At 50.3% G+C, this 11879-nt stretch overlaps 2 pseudogenes; one reads left to right on the top strand and one right to left on the bottom strand.

Annotated features, from left to right (window-relative positions):
- Positions 1-398: 398 nt before the first annotated feature.
- On the bottom strand, positions 399-1338 carry LOC121164472 (annotated as a pseudogene).
- Positions 1339-10068: 8730 nt separating this feature from the next.
- LOC121164471 lies at positions 10069-11653 on the top strand (annotated as a pseudogene).
- The last annotated feature ends 226 nt before the right edge of the window (positions 11654-11879 follow it).

The following is an 11879-nucleotide window of genomic DNA, read 5'->3' as shown; positions in this document are numbered from 1 at the left end:
CGTTTTTGAATTTTGCCTCTTTCTTTCAGTCTCCAGTTGGACTTCCATGCCTCGGGATGCTAAAAAGGAAACACAATTCACCTCCAGTGACCTCTCCATGTGCCAATTACTTTTTCCATGTCACCCACATGTCTTGGGATGAATCTTGATCACACTGTACACAGCAGGAACCTGAGATTCAGGTAGTTTGAGATTGCCCCGGTAAGTTTTAGAGCCATGTCTGCTCAGGCATAATGGATGTGGCTCTCTCTTCTACATAGCATTGCCTTTCAATGGCTTCCTTTATTAACCCTCCCAGACCTTTTCTTTTTAAAAACTTTTGTTTTCCAGCATATGAAAGTGAGTATCTTGACTCAGCCCACAACACAGCAAATAGGTGAGGAAAATAATAATTCCTGCTACAGCATGTCCAGTGAACTGGCAAACAGATAAAGTCGGTCAAATGCAAGCCAGGAAACTTCACCTTGCAAAGATAAGAACTGAGGGGCTCCATGATCGCCTGGCATCCGCTGGGTGCTGTATTTGTGTCTGGCGATGTGCATGATAGGAACCCCAGGGATCTTCCAGATGATTTGTTTAAGCTCGCTGTCAGCTGTGGCCACAGCGTAACACTGGCGCTGAGCCACTCTCTGAGCTAAGCCATCACCGCTTAGATTCCTTTGTGAGGTGAGCGTGGTAATCACTCAAATCTTGGATCCTTGGCAATCCTTAATGCCACTTAATGCTTCTGCCCCAATTTCTCAGTGTCTTCCAACACAAGGGATACACTTGGCATACAGACAACCCATTACTGATTGTACTAAGGCCAGCTTGGCTTTTTAATGGTAAAGTTGATAAAATTGGTATCAACCAGGATGTGGTAAGGTAGGCCCAGTTGCGTGCTATAGGAAGGGTGTTACAGGATTTCTCTTTCCTTCAGTGCACTAGGATCTTTCTTGTCCTTTGTTTTAGGTTTTAATCAATTTGTTTTTTAAAAGATCTATTTCTTTTTATTGGAAAGTCAGATTTACAGAGAGAAGGAGACAGGAAGAAAGATCTTCCATCTGCTGATTCACTCCCCAACTGGCCACAACAGCTGGAGCTGAGCCAATCCAAAGCCGGGATCCAGGAGTTTCTTCTGGGTCTCCCATACAGGTGCAGGGTTCCAAGGTTTGGGGCCCTTCTCTACTGCTTTCCCAGGCCACAGTCAGAGAGCTGAATGGGAAGTGGAGCAGCTGGCATACGAACCAGTGCCCATATGGGATCCCAGTGCATGTAAGGCGAGGACTTTAGCCACTAGGCTGCCATGCTGGGCCCCCTATCTTTTTCTTTAAGCTACTCGTCTCTGAAACTAAGCATTCACTTCCATGGTTTCTTCTGCTCCCCAACGCTCCAGCTGTGCTGTTGTTTCTTCAAGATTTATTTATTTTTATTGGAAAGGCAGGATAACAGAGAGAGAGAGATCTGGTTCACCCCCCAGATGGCCGTAATGTCTAGAGCTGGGCTGAACTGAAGCCAGAGATGGAGGACTTTTTCTGGGTCTCCCATGTGGCGAAGGGGCCCAGGATTTTAAGCCAGCCTTTATTTCCCAGGGTGGAAAATGGAGTCGCAAAACTGTTCGCAGAGTCAACTCTAGTCCTCAACAGCTAATTAGACATGCAATTATTTAAATGAGCACTGTTGGAGTGTGAAGATGCCTTATTTCTCCAAAGGCTTAGGAGTAACTACTGGATTGTTTTCAAGTTCTGCTGGGAGGGTGTAGGAAGGAAGTGGTCAGGCCAAGGTGCCAAGCGTACATTCAAACAGATAAACAGTGGTCAGTGAAGATCAGGGGAATTCTGCACTCTGGCCTTGCAGACAGATTTGATCACCAGAGTGGTTCCCCGGGACTTTCACACTGAGGTGCCCTGTGGCACCCCTGGGGCTAGAACCTGACTGTGGTCTCTGGCTGACCACGTGGCTCATACCTGGTGTGCAAAGTACTAGATTCTCTCTTTTCTTCTCTCCATCTGAAATGGCATTTGAGCCTTTCAAATCACAAGATCTGGAGCAGAACTCGACACAAATCCTGCAGCTCACCTGCCAGTGGACTTGGCCCTCACAAAAATGTGAACCAATCCATCTTGCACCTCTTGGCGTCTCAGCACTCCGAGCGTCTTCTCCACTCCGCGTTTGGAAATCGGTGCTTGCCAAGTAACTTTAATGCACATTCCCCAGGCTGCTGTAATGGAATATGCAGCACAACCGGAGTTCATTTCTTAAAGTTCCATAGGGAGTTCAAGGTCATTAGCACCTGTCATCTCATGTCAGCAGGGACAAGGGAGCTCCCGGGGTCACTTTCATAGTGGTGTTGGTGCTATCCTCAAGACTCCATCTCCTCCCAAGGGTATGACCTCCACATGTCATGCCAACACAACCTGTAGCCACACAACCTGACTACTCTCCACTTTGGGGAAATTTGAGGACACAGATCCTGAGTAAGCTCAACAAAGGGAAATCTATGCAATTTAAGGCAGCAGTGCAGGGCTGGCCACATGCTGGAGAACCCAGCGAACTCAGGAAGTGCCTGGAAGCTGTTTCCTGTTTTAACGCTTATTTGCTTAATTTTATTTATTTGAAAGTCAGAGCTACAAAGCGACTGAGACAGAAAGATCTTCCACCTGTCACTTCTCTCCCTAGATGCCCATGATGGTTGACGTTGGGCTGAGTGAAAGCCAGGAGCTAGGAACTCAGTGCAGGCCTTCTACGTCGTCAGTGGTAGAGATTCAAACAGCCTCCAGGTTGTGCATCAGCAGGAAAAGGATGGGAAGTGAAGTAGGACTTGAGATCGGACACTGTGATAAAGAATGTGTACATCCCAGGTGGCAGTTTAACTCACTGTCCCATAGCACTGGCCTTCAGGGGCTGTTTTCCGTGAACCCCTTTAAGGGCAGGCAAAGGTCCCAGAGGCCAAGGATGACGGTAGCATCTGTGTTGGCCTGCACTGAAGGTGGGACCTCCCTGGCTCTGGGATGGCACAGGTGGGTGGGACCTCCCTGGCTCTGGGATGGCACAGGTGGGTGGGACCTCCCTGGCTCTGGGATGGCACAGCTAAGTGGGACCTCCCTGGCTCTGGGATGGCACAGCTAAGTGGGACCTCCCTAACTCTGGGATCAAACAGATGGCTGGGATCTCCCTGACTCTCTGGCTCTCTGCCTGGGGTGTGCTCTTCCCCATGTCCCCTGGCAGGTCAGCATCGGCCTTCAGCCGTCCTGTCAAGTATCCAGCGTTGCCTTCCCACCCTGTCAGTCCCCACTCAGGTTCTCACCACCCTTAGGCAACATGGCATATTCCCTTCCTGACACTTATTGGTCAGTCTAGTGGCTCCCAGAGGCAGGAACATGGTGCCTCAACTGGGGAGACACCTAGGACCAGCCCTACACCCCGTGTGTACACGCTCATGCATGTGCATGCACACACACAGTGTGGCTGCGGGAGGGTGGAGAGTCCGACATCCCCGGTGGGTTTTCTCAAGTCTAGAAGCATCTGATGGCAGGGTTTGGCCTAGGGATGAAGAGGCCCTTGTCCTATCTCAAGTCCTTGGCCTTGATGGTCTGCTCTGTCTCCTGTCTCCAGCTTCCTGCTCCTGCAGCCCCTTAGGGGGTGTGGCTTCTTGACTCCCATGGGGGAGGCCTGGAGTTGGATTCTCAGCTGCCCCATGTGGTCATATGGGGAGCAAACTAATGATGAGAGTGATATTCTCTCTCCCCGCCCCTTAAATAAATACATCTTTTAAAATGCATTTTCCTGGGACGGGTGCCATGGCACAGTAGGTTAGGCATCTGCCTGCAGTGCCAGTGTCCAATTTGGCCACCAATTCAAGTCCCTGTTGCTCCACTTCCCATCCAGCTCCCTGCGAAAGCACCTGGGAGAGCAGCAGAGGACAGCCCAAGGCCTTGGGTCCCTGTACCCATGTGTGAGACCAGGAAGAAGCTCCTGGCTCCTGGTTTCAAACTGCCCCAGTTCCGGTCACTGTGGCCATCTGGCAAATGAACCAGCAGGTGAAGATTGCTTGCTGTCTTTGTAACTTTGACTTCAAAGTAAAAAATAATTTTTGGAATAAATGTATATTCCTGATATGCCAAGGATGAGTGACCAAGGAAAGAACCCAGATGAAGAAAATGACATCTCTCATAGCACCTGCTCCTTTACAGGTCTTATATTGGAGAAAAGTCCCTTCCCAGTCTTTACTGCATCATCTGTTCATTTCATATGAGTCATGTGCTCATTTCATGTGTGTCATTTGCTCACTTTGTGTATATCATGTGTTTATTCCGTGTACCATGTGTAACATACCCATGAAATAAACAAGTGGTACACACGAAATCATATTGTGTGGCACGAACAAATGATATGTGAAATGCACACATGATGCATGTGAAATGAATGTATCACACGCATGGAATGAACAAGTAGCACATGAAATGAAGACGCACTACATGGGAAATGAACACAGTGCCTTCTCCAAACCTGCCAAGCGGAGACCCGTGCCAGGTCAGCTTCCCTGGGATGCCCAAGGTAGAGCGGGCCACCATGCTCCCTCCTTTCTGCAGGCCCATGGCCTCAGGGAGCACACAATGCCCTACTTTCAGTTCCTTGCTGCTTACACCACTTCCGCTGGCAAGTACAGGGGGAGTGTGTGTCTCTGTTTTTTCAGTTCATTGCTACACTTTTTCTTGCCTCCTCCTCCGTTCTACTCCCTGGATGCAGGCACTTCAAAACGTTTCAAGAACTGCCTGGGGGCTGTGGCACAGCGATTCAAGCCACCAGCTAGCTGCTGTACTGGCATTCCCTGTGGTGCCAGTCCATGTCCTGGCTTCGCTACCTTCCATCTAGCTCCCTGTTAAAGTACCTGGGAAAGCATAAGAGGATGTCCCAAGCACCGAGAGCCCTGCCATTCCTCTGCCTGGCCTAGCCCTGGTTGCTGCAGGCATTCAGACAACAAGCCAGCAGCGGTGTCCCACGTGGGAGCTGTGGAAGAGAAGTGCTTTCCTTGCAGAAGCCGACTGCGCCCCTGGGTTAGAGCTCCCGACTTCAAAAGCAAACAGCATTGCTTCTTCCAATCTCTCGCTCTGTATCTCTCTCTCTCTCTCTCTTTCAAATACATCAAAATAAACAAATGAACTTGCAAAAGGGTCGCGTTTCTCTTTTCTACCACATCCAGGTGTCCCAAACACAGATTTCACCCGCAACTCTGGAGTCCCCTCAGGTCAAAAAATCCACGAATCCTCAGCAGAGTTTCCTTAGAGGGATTTGCAGGTGTCCCGTGCCAGCCTGAACTCGTTTGTCACCAAGCAGCTGTGGAGTCTGCCTGTGACACATGCTGCCCAGACCGCCAGGGGTGAATGACTCGGGCCCTGGAGCCCGCCTGGTCTAGGTGCACCTCCATGGCTCACTGTCTCCCTCCCCACCTGTGTCCTCCAAGGTCACTCACTACCTGGGAGCAGCTCACCAGATCTCCCCAGCAGCAGGTTCATCCCTGCGGTATCTTTTTTCTCAGCTTTTGGTTAATTTTCTATCTCATGTTGCTTAGCTCTGCAGACTTCCAATTTTTTTCTACCAACAGCAGTCAGCAGCTTCTTTGCTTGTTGTTGTTGTTGTCTTGTTGTTGCTGTCATTCTGTTTTCATTTTTAAAATATTTATTTATTTTTATTAGAAAGATTTACAGAGAGGAGAGACAGAGGGAAATATGTTCCATCCTCTGGTTCACTTCTATTTTCCTTTTTTTTTTTTAAAGATTTATTTTTATTATTTTTTCATTGGAAAGGCGGATATACAGAGAGGAGAGACAGAGAGGAAGATCTTCCGTCCGATGATTCACTCCCCAAGTGAGCGCAATGGCCGATACTATGCCGATCCAAAGCCAGGAGCCTCTTCCGGGTCTCCCACGCGGGTGCAGGGTCCCAAAGCATTGGGCCGTCCTCGACTGCTTTCCCAGGCCACAGGCAGGGAGCTGGAAGGGAAGCGGGGCTGCCGGGATTAGAACTGGCGCCCATATGGGATCCTGGGCGTGCAAGGCAAGGACCTTTAACCACTGCGCCACCGCGCCGGGCCCTCCTTTTTTTTTTTTTAAAAAAAAAAAAGTAAAGTTATAGAGAAAGAAGGAAAGAAAGTGAGAGATCTCCCATCTGCTGGCTCACTCCCCAAAGAGTTGCAATGGCCAGAGCTGGGCCAGACTGAAGCCACGAACCTAGAGCGTCTTCCCACTTAGGTACAGGGGCCATCTTTTGCTGCTTCCCCAGGAGCATTAGCAGGGAGCTGGATCAGAAGTGGATTAGCTGGGACTTGAATTAGTGCCACGGGCAAGGCTTAATGCACTATGACACTGTGCCAGCCCCTGCTGCTGTTGTTTTTTTCTTGTTCTTCCCTCAAAACATCCCTTCCCCTTCCCTTTGCTCATTGTATCCCATAGTCTTTTGGCCAGAAGTGGTCATTGTCCTTTCATATCTAGACCTTGAAACCCAAGCCCTCCTTTAGCTGTAACGTAAGAGCTCATGAGGGGACCAGAGGATTTGTCGTTCCAATCTGGACCCTTGTGAGTGCCTAAGTGGTCATTGTCCAAGTAGTCACCCATGGAGACAGCTGGTCACCTCACTTCTTGCAGGTGCATGTGTCTCTGTCCTGCTGAAACCACAGCCCTAATCTTAGAACCCCAGGCCTGTAGAACAGAAGCAAGTGAAGTTAGTTATGCAGACAAAGAGAGAACTTCCATTTGGTGCTTTACATCCTAGATGACTGCAACCGCAGCCTGGGTGGCACCAGACTAAATCCAGGAGCTGTGTCCGGGTCATCCCCTGTAGGCGGCAGGGACCCAAGCTCTCAGGCCATCTTATCTACCACTGATGGCACCAGCAGGGAGCTGGATTGGAAGTGGAGCAGCGAGGAAATGAATAACCCCCCTAGAGGGATGTCATTGTTGCAGGCAGTAACTTGACCCATGACTCCACAGTGCTGGCCCCGGGAGCACCGGTTCAGGTGATGCGTCACACACATGCCCTCTGGAGTCACATGCATTGCATGTCCCACAGATCCGCCCGAGTTCTCTGCAGGACTGATGTCCTAACAGAGAGATTTGTCTTGCTGCCAGTCACTGGGCACACACTTTGGGGGACAGCTATCTCCCCTGGGAACCCACCCTCACCCCAGCTCTGCTGATTGCTGCCTCCCCTCCTCCAGGGGCTCACTGGTGGGTTGCTCATGGGATTCGACAGCCATGCACACCTCAGGGCTTCCCCCAAAGCCCTAAGTCCCATATATATGTTGGGGTACCACACAGTATCGCATGGAACGCTCACAGTGGACCATGACAAAATCTCCCAGCTGAGTTATCACTTCGGTGTGCCAAGAACATTCCAAATCCTCTCTGCCAGCAATTTGACATAAGTCATTGTTAGCTGTAGTCACCCAAGTGTATGGTGAACTCCAGAACTTACTCCTGACACCTGTGGCTTTGTGCAGCTGACTAACATCCCCCACCCTCATCCTCTCTGCATGCTCCTCTCTGCATATTCCAGCTCCTGGTAGCCACATTCCTACTTCATATTCCCAGGAGATCCCTTTTTAAAGGCATGCTTCATGTAAGTGGGATCTTGCAATATTGCCTTTGTATGCTTAGTTTACTTGCAAGGCAGAGAGATAATTCAAGATAGAGAGAGAGAGACCGGGAGGGAGAGAGGAAGAGAGATGTGTAGAGAGAGAGAGAGAGAGAATCTTCCATTTGCTGGCTCACAGCCAAGGTTGGACCAGACTGAAGCCAGAGGCAAGGAACTCCATTTGTGTCTCTTGTCCCTTGGATGGGTGGCAGGTACCCAACCTCGTGACACTTTACATCATCTATCTGATTCCCGAGTGTACATTGGCAGGAACCTGGAGTCAGAAGTGGAGCCAGGACTTGAGCTTGTTCTGCATGGATTGTTGCAACCACATTGTAACTGCAGCTCCAAATGCTCCCCTTTGGACCTGGCCTTTGTGGTGTCATGTAAGGCCCTTGTGGGCAGGTTGGGAGATTGACCACTGTCAGGGGTGCATCATAGTCCGAGGTGTGAAAGCAGCACAGTTTCTTTATTCCTTCAATGACACGAGACAGGGATACAACTGAGCTTGAACATAGCATAGGCCTGCTGAACTGCTCCTGTGGCTCCTGGCTTCTTTGTGGCCATGAGTCTCCCTGGTTTTGGCCAGTTCAGCCCTGCCCTGCGACAGGAAGCATGGGCCATGAGCTCCCAGTCTCTGCCCCTTTGTGTGTTGTCAAGGGCACATGCCTTCATATCCCAGGCACATCCGGGGTTCCCGAGGTCAGGTGCCCTGGCTGGGAGGGCAGAGCAGGTGTTGGCTAATGTCTGGTCTGGACTTTAATACCACACAATGACCGAGTGGCAGATAGAGGCCTCTCCAGGGAACAGGTGCATCGTGAACTCTGCACCTGCCTTAGCTCATCATTGACACTGCGTGCTGGGGACGGACTTCTCACCTTATGTCGTCAACATTTTGCCAACCACCTGGAGTAACCCAGAGGTGACTGACCCCATAGCATCAGGTCTTATACAGGCAGGTCCCAGGCTGCCTCTCTCTTCCCACACATGCACAGCTGAGCTGATCTACCAGGGCCCAAGTGGGAGGCAGAGGTGGAGCCTGGAGGATGGGGAGCAGGTTGAGAGCCCCACATACAAAGTTTCCTACAGCCCCCAAAGCACCCACGCACATGATTGGGGGAAACCTCACCCTTTCTCTCCTCCCTCTGTTCCTGTTTTCACATGCTCCTGCAGGTAGCATGATTGCTCTGTGGCTGTGATTGTGGTCACTGTCAGCTGGTCCTTGCATGCCACCATGGCACAGGGCCCCACCTGCCACTCCTTGAGCCAGAAGCCGTGCACCTCCAGCCTACCCAGTGCCTTCCTTCTAGCCTGACAAACACTTCCTTCACCTCCTGCACTGGCCCATTCCTGCAGGTCTCTACTGGGCCCGCTGTGCCCCAACTGATTCACAGCTGAGCCCTTGGAATGGCAACTCTTAGCTGAAAGTCCCAAAGGCTCTGGCACCTCTGACACTTTTCCGATTGATGTCCCCGGCTCCTCTGCTGCTCCTGCTGCTGCTGAAGCCCCAGGACTCCTTCTCTTACTGTCCTCCTGGGGTGTTCTGCCCAGTCCACAAGCCCTTCCTTCCAACCACACATGCATGTACACTACCGGTGACCACCTCAATCCCCCTTGGTCTCCCTTCCATCAGCCTCACCCTGCCACCCTGCCACCTGTCACCAGATAAACCAAGCAGCGCCATTCTCATTCTAACAGGTGGGGGTCTGTCTGCTCCACGGTGGCCCAGCTGCTTCTCAGGTCAAAACCAGCTCCCTCCTCAGCTCTCCTTCCTTGTATTTATGTTTTACTTTCTTATCTATCTGAAAGACAGAAGGAAAGAAAGAGAGAGAGAGAGAGAGAGAGAGATCTTCTACACACTGATTCACTCCCCAGCTGGCCACAATGGACCAGAGCTTCGTCCAGGTCTCCCACATGTGTGCTAGGGTCCCAAGCACTTGAGCCATCTTCTGTTACTTTCCCAGGTACATTAGCAGGGAGCTGGATCATTAACAGAGCAACCAAGACTCCAACTGGAGCCCACATGGGAATCCAGCACTGCAGGCAGCAGATTAATCTGTTCTGCCACACTGTCGGGGCCATCTCCTTTCATTCCCTTTCTTTCCATTCCATTTGCTGCTGACACCCCTCTGCTTCCGATCCCCTGCTGATGTGACTGCAAAGTCAATGGAAGATGGCCCAAGTGATTGGGCCCTTGCCACCCACAAGGGAGATCCAGATGGAGAGTCCCAGACTCCTGGCTTCAACCTGGTTCAGCCTTGGCTGTTGTGGTCATTTGGGAGTATGGACAAGCAAATGAAAGATCTCTGTCTTTCCCTCTCGCTGTGCTATTCCACTGTTCATATAAATAAATAAAGTTTATAAAAAATAAAAATTACAGAGCAGCCAGGTTGCTGGCAGAGGGGGCGATGCCAGGGCCGGGTTAGACCTGTAGGGGGGCAGGCAAGATTGGAGGCCATGGAGGCCAGGGAGGCACCATTCACCCTAGAATCGCTGCCCACCGATCCTTTGCTCCTTACCTTGTCCTTGTTGGACTATCGGGACCTAATCAAATTGTTGCAATGTCAGTCGTGGACTAAGCCAGCCCTCAAGTCATGATCCCCTGTGGAGATTGTTAGATGATGCCCACCAACCACCCGCCCGCTGGTGGAATAATATCGGCAAGTTGTTCAGAGTTGAGATGGAAGCTTTATTGAAAAATCCGCTCCTGGGCCCCCTTCGCGCAGAGGGGAAAGAAGAGGGAAGCGAAAAGGGCATCTGAGATACGTGTGGAGGAGTTTTATACTCCTCTAGACACGTGGGAAGGCAAAGGGGCTGTCTGTGGCCCAACTACGCAAGGAATGTCCATTCAGGTGTGCCATTGGTCACCTGGAATCCCGCCAGGTAGGTGACGTAGCTGGCTCCTGTGGCCCCTCCTCCTGTTCCAGGCTGGAGCCTAGGAGATATTGGGGCGGGGCAGACCAGCCCCTAGTCTCCAGTGCCCTGGGCAGCCATCAGAGATGACACTGCAAAAAGTACTGGTTAATATCTGAGGAAGAGCAAGCACAGAGGCACCAGTGCTGGGAATCTCTCTTCATCGACACTTACTGTGATGTGGAGAGATACATCGACCACTACACTGCTATTATAAAGGCCTGGGATGATCTCAAGGAGTACCTGGAGCCCAGGTTACCCTGGATGGTTTTGTCTCTGAAAGAGGGCGCTCAACAGGAAGACCTGGACGCTGTGGAAGCTCAGATTGGCTGCAAGCTTCCCAATGACTACCGTAGTTCCTATCAGATCCACAACAGGCAGAAGTTAGTGGTGCCTGGGTTGTTGGGAAGTATGGCTCTGAAGATCTGCTGGATGTCAACACAGCTGCTGGGGTCTTCCAGCAGAGTCAGGGCCTTAAGTACTGCCTGCCTTTAACTTTCTGCACACACTCTGACTTGAGCCAGTACATAGCAATGCAAGCTGCAGAGGGCCCGGAACAAGAATGAAGTTTTCTATCCGTGTCAAGACCAATGACTCGGAATCCAGCTGCTGTTGACATGTTTATCATAGATGCTACTTTCACAGACTGGGGTACTTCTTAGGTCAACAATGTTGCATCAGGTGGCTTCCCTATCATCAGAGACCGAATTTTCAGAATGTACAGCAACAACTGGGGCTATCACAGTCTCAGTGTCTACGTCATTCCTGAAGAACTTAGCTCTGTGCATCCACCTTAGTATTCCTTCGCATACTAAATCAGAATGAAGTGTCAAAGGATGCACTGCCTGAGAAGGCTTGTCAGCTGGACAGTCATTAATGGAGAATCACAAGTGCCGAAGGGGAAGTGGAAGAAGTTCAGGGACCCGGAGTAGCTGGGGCATTTTCAACCATCAGCCCAGGTCTGGTATATGAATACACAAGCTGTACCACGTTCTCAACATCAGGATACGCGCAGGGATGTTATACCTTCCCTTTTCTTTGATTTAAAGACAAGATCTCTGATGTTGCCATTTCCTGATTTCATACGGCATGTCCGACGTTCAGGGTTTTGATAGCTCACCAGTTTTGATAACTTTTTCCTTTCAAGGAATTTGTCCATTTCATCCAAATGTTAAATTTTTTGGCATAAAGTTATTGGCAATGTTCCCTTGATATCATTTGATGACTACAAGACAAGAACTGTAGTCCCATGTCCTCTTTTGTTCTTATTATTGATCATTTACATCTTCTGTTTGGTTCATCGCTTTTATGGATTATCACTTATTGGTCATTTAAAGAGAAATAAACGGTTGTAC

The sequence above is a fragment of the Ochotona curzoniae genome, unplaced genomic scaffold (assembly GCF_017591425.1).
Source record: "Ochotona curzoniae isolate NIBS_2020 unplaced genomic scaffold, NIBS_Ocur_1.0 contig_78, whole genome shotgun sequence".
Classification (NCBI taxonomy): domain Eukaryota; kingdom Metazoa; phylum Chordata; class Mammalia; order Lagomorpha; family Ochotonidae; genus Ochotona; species Ochotona curzoniae.
Note: the sequence above shows the minus strand (reverse complement) of the source record. Positions and strands in the feature narration are given on the sequence as shown.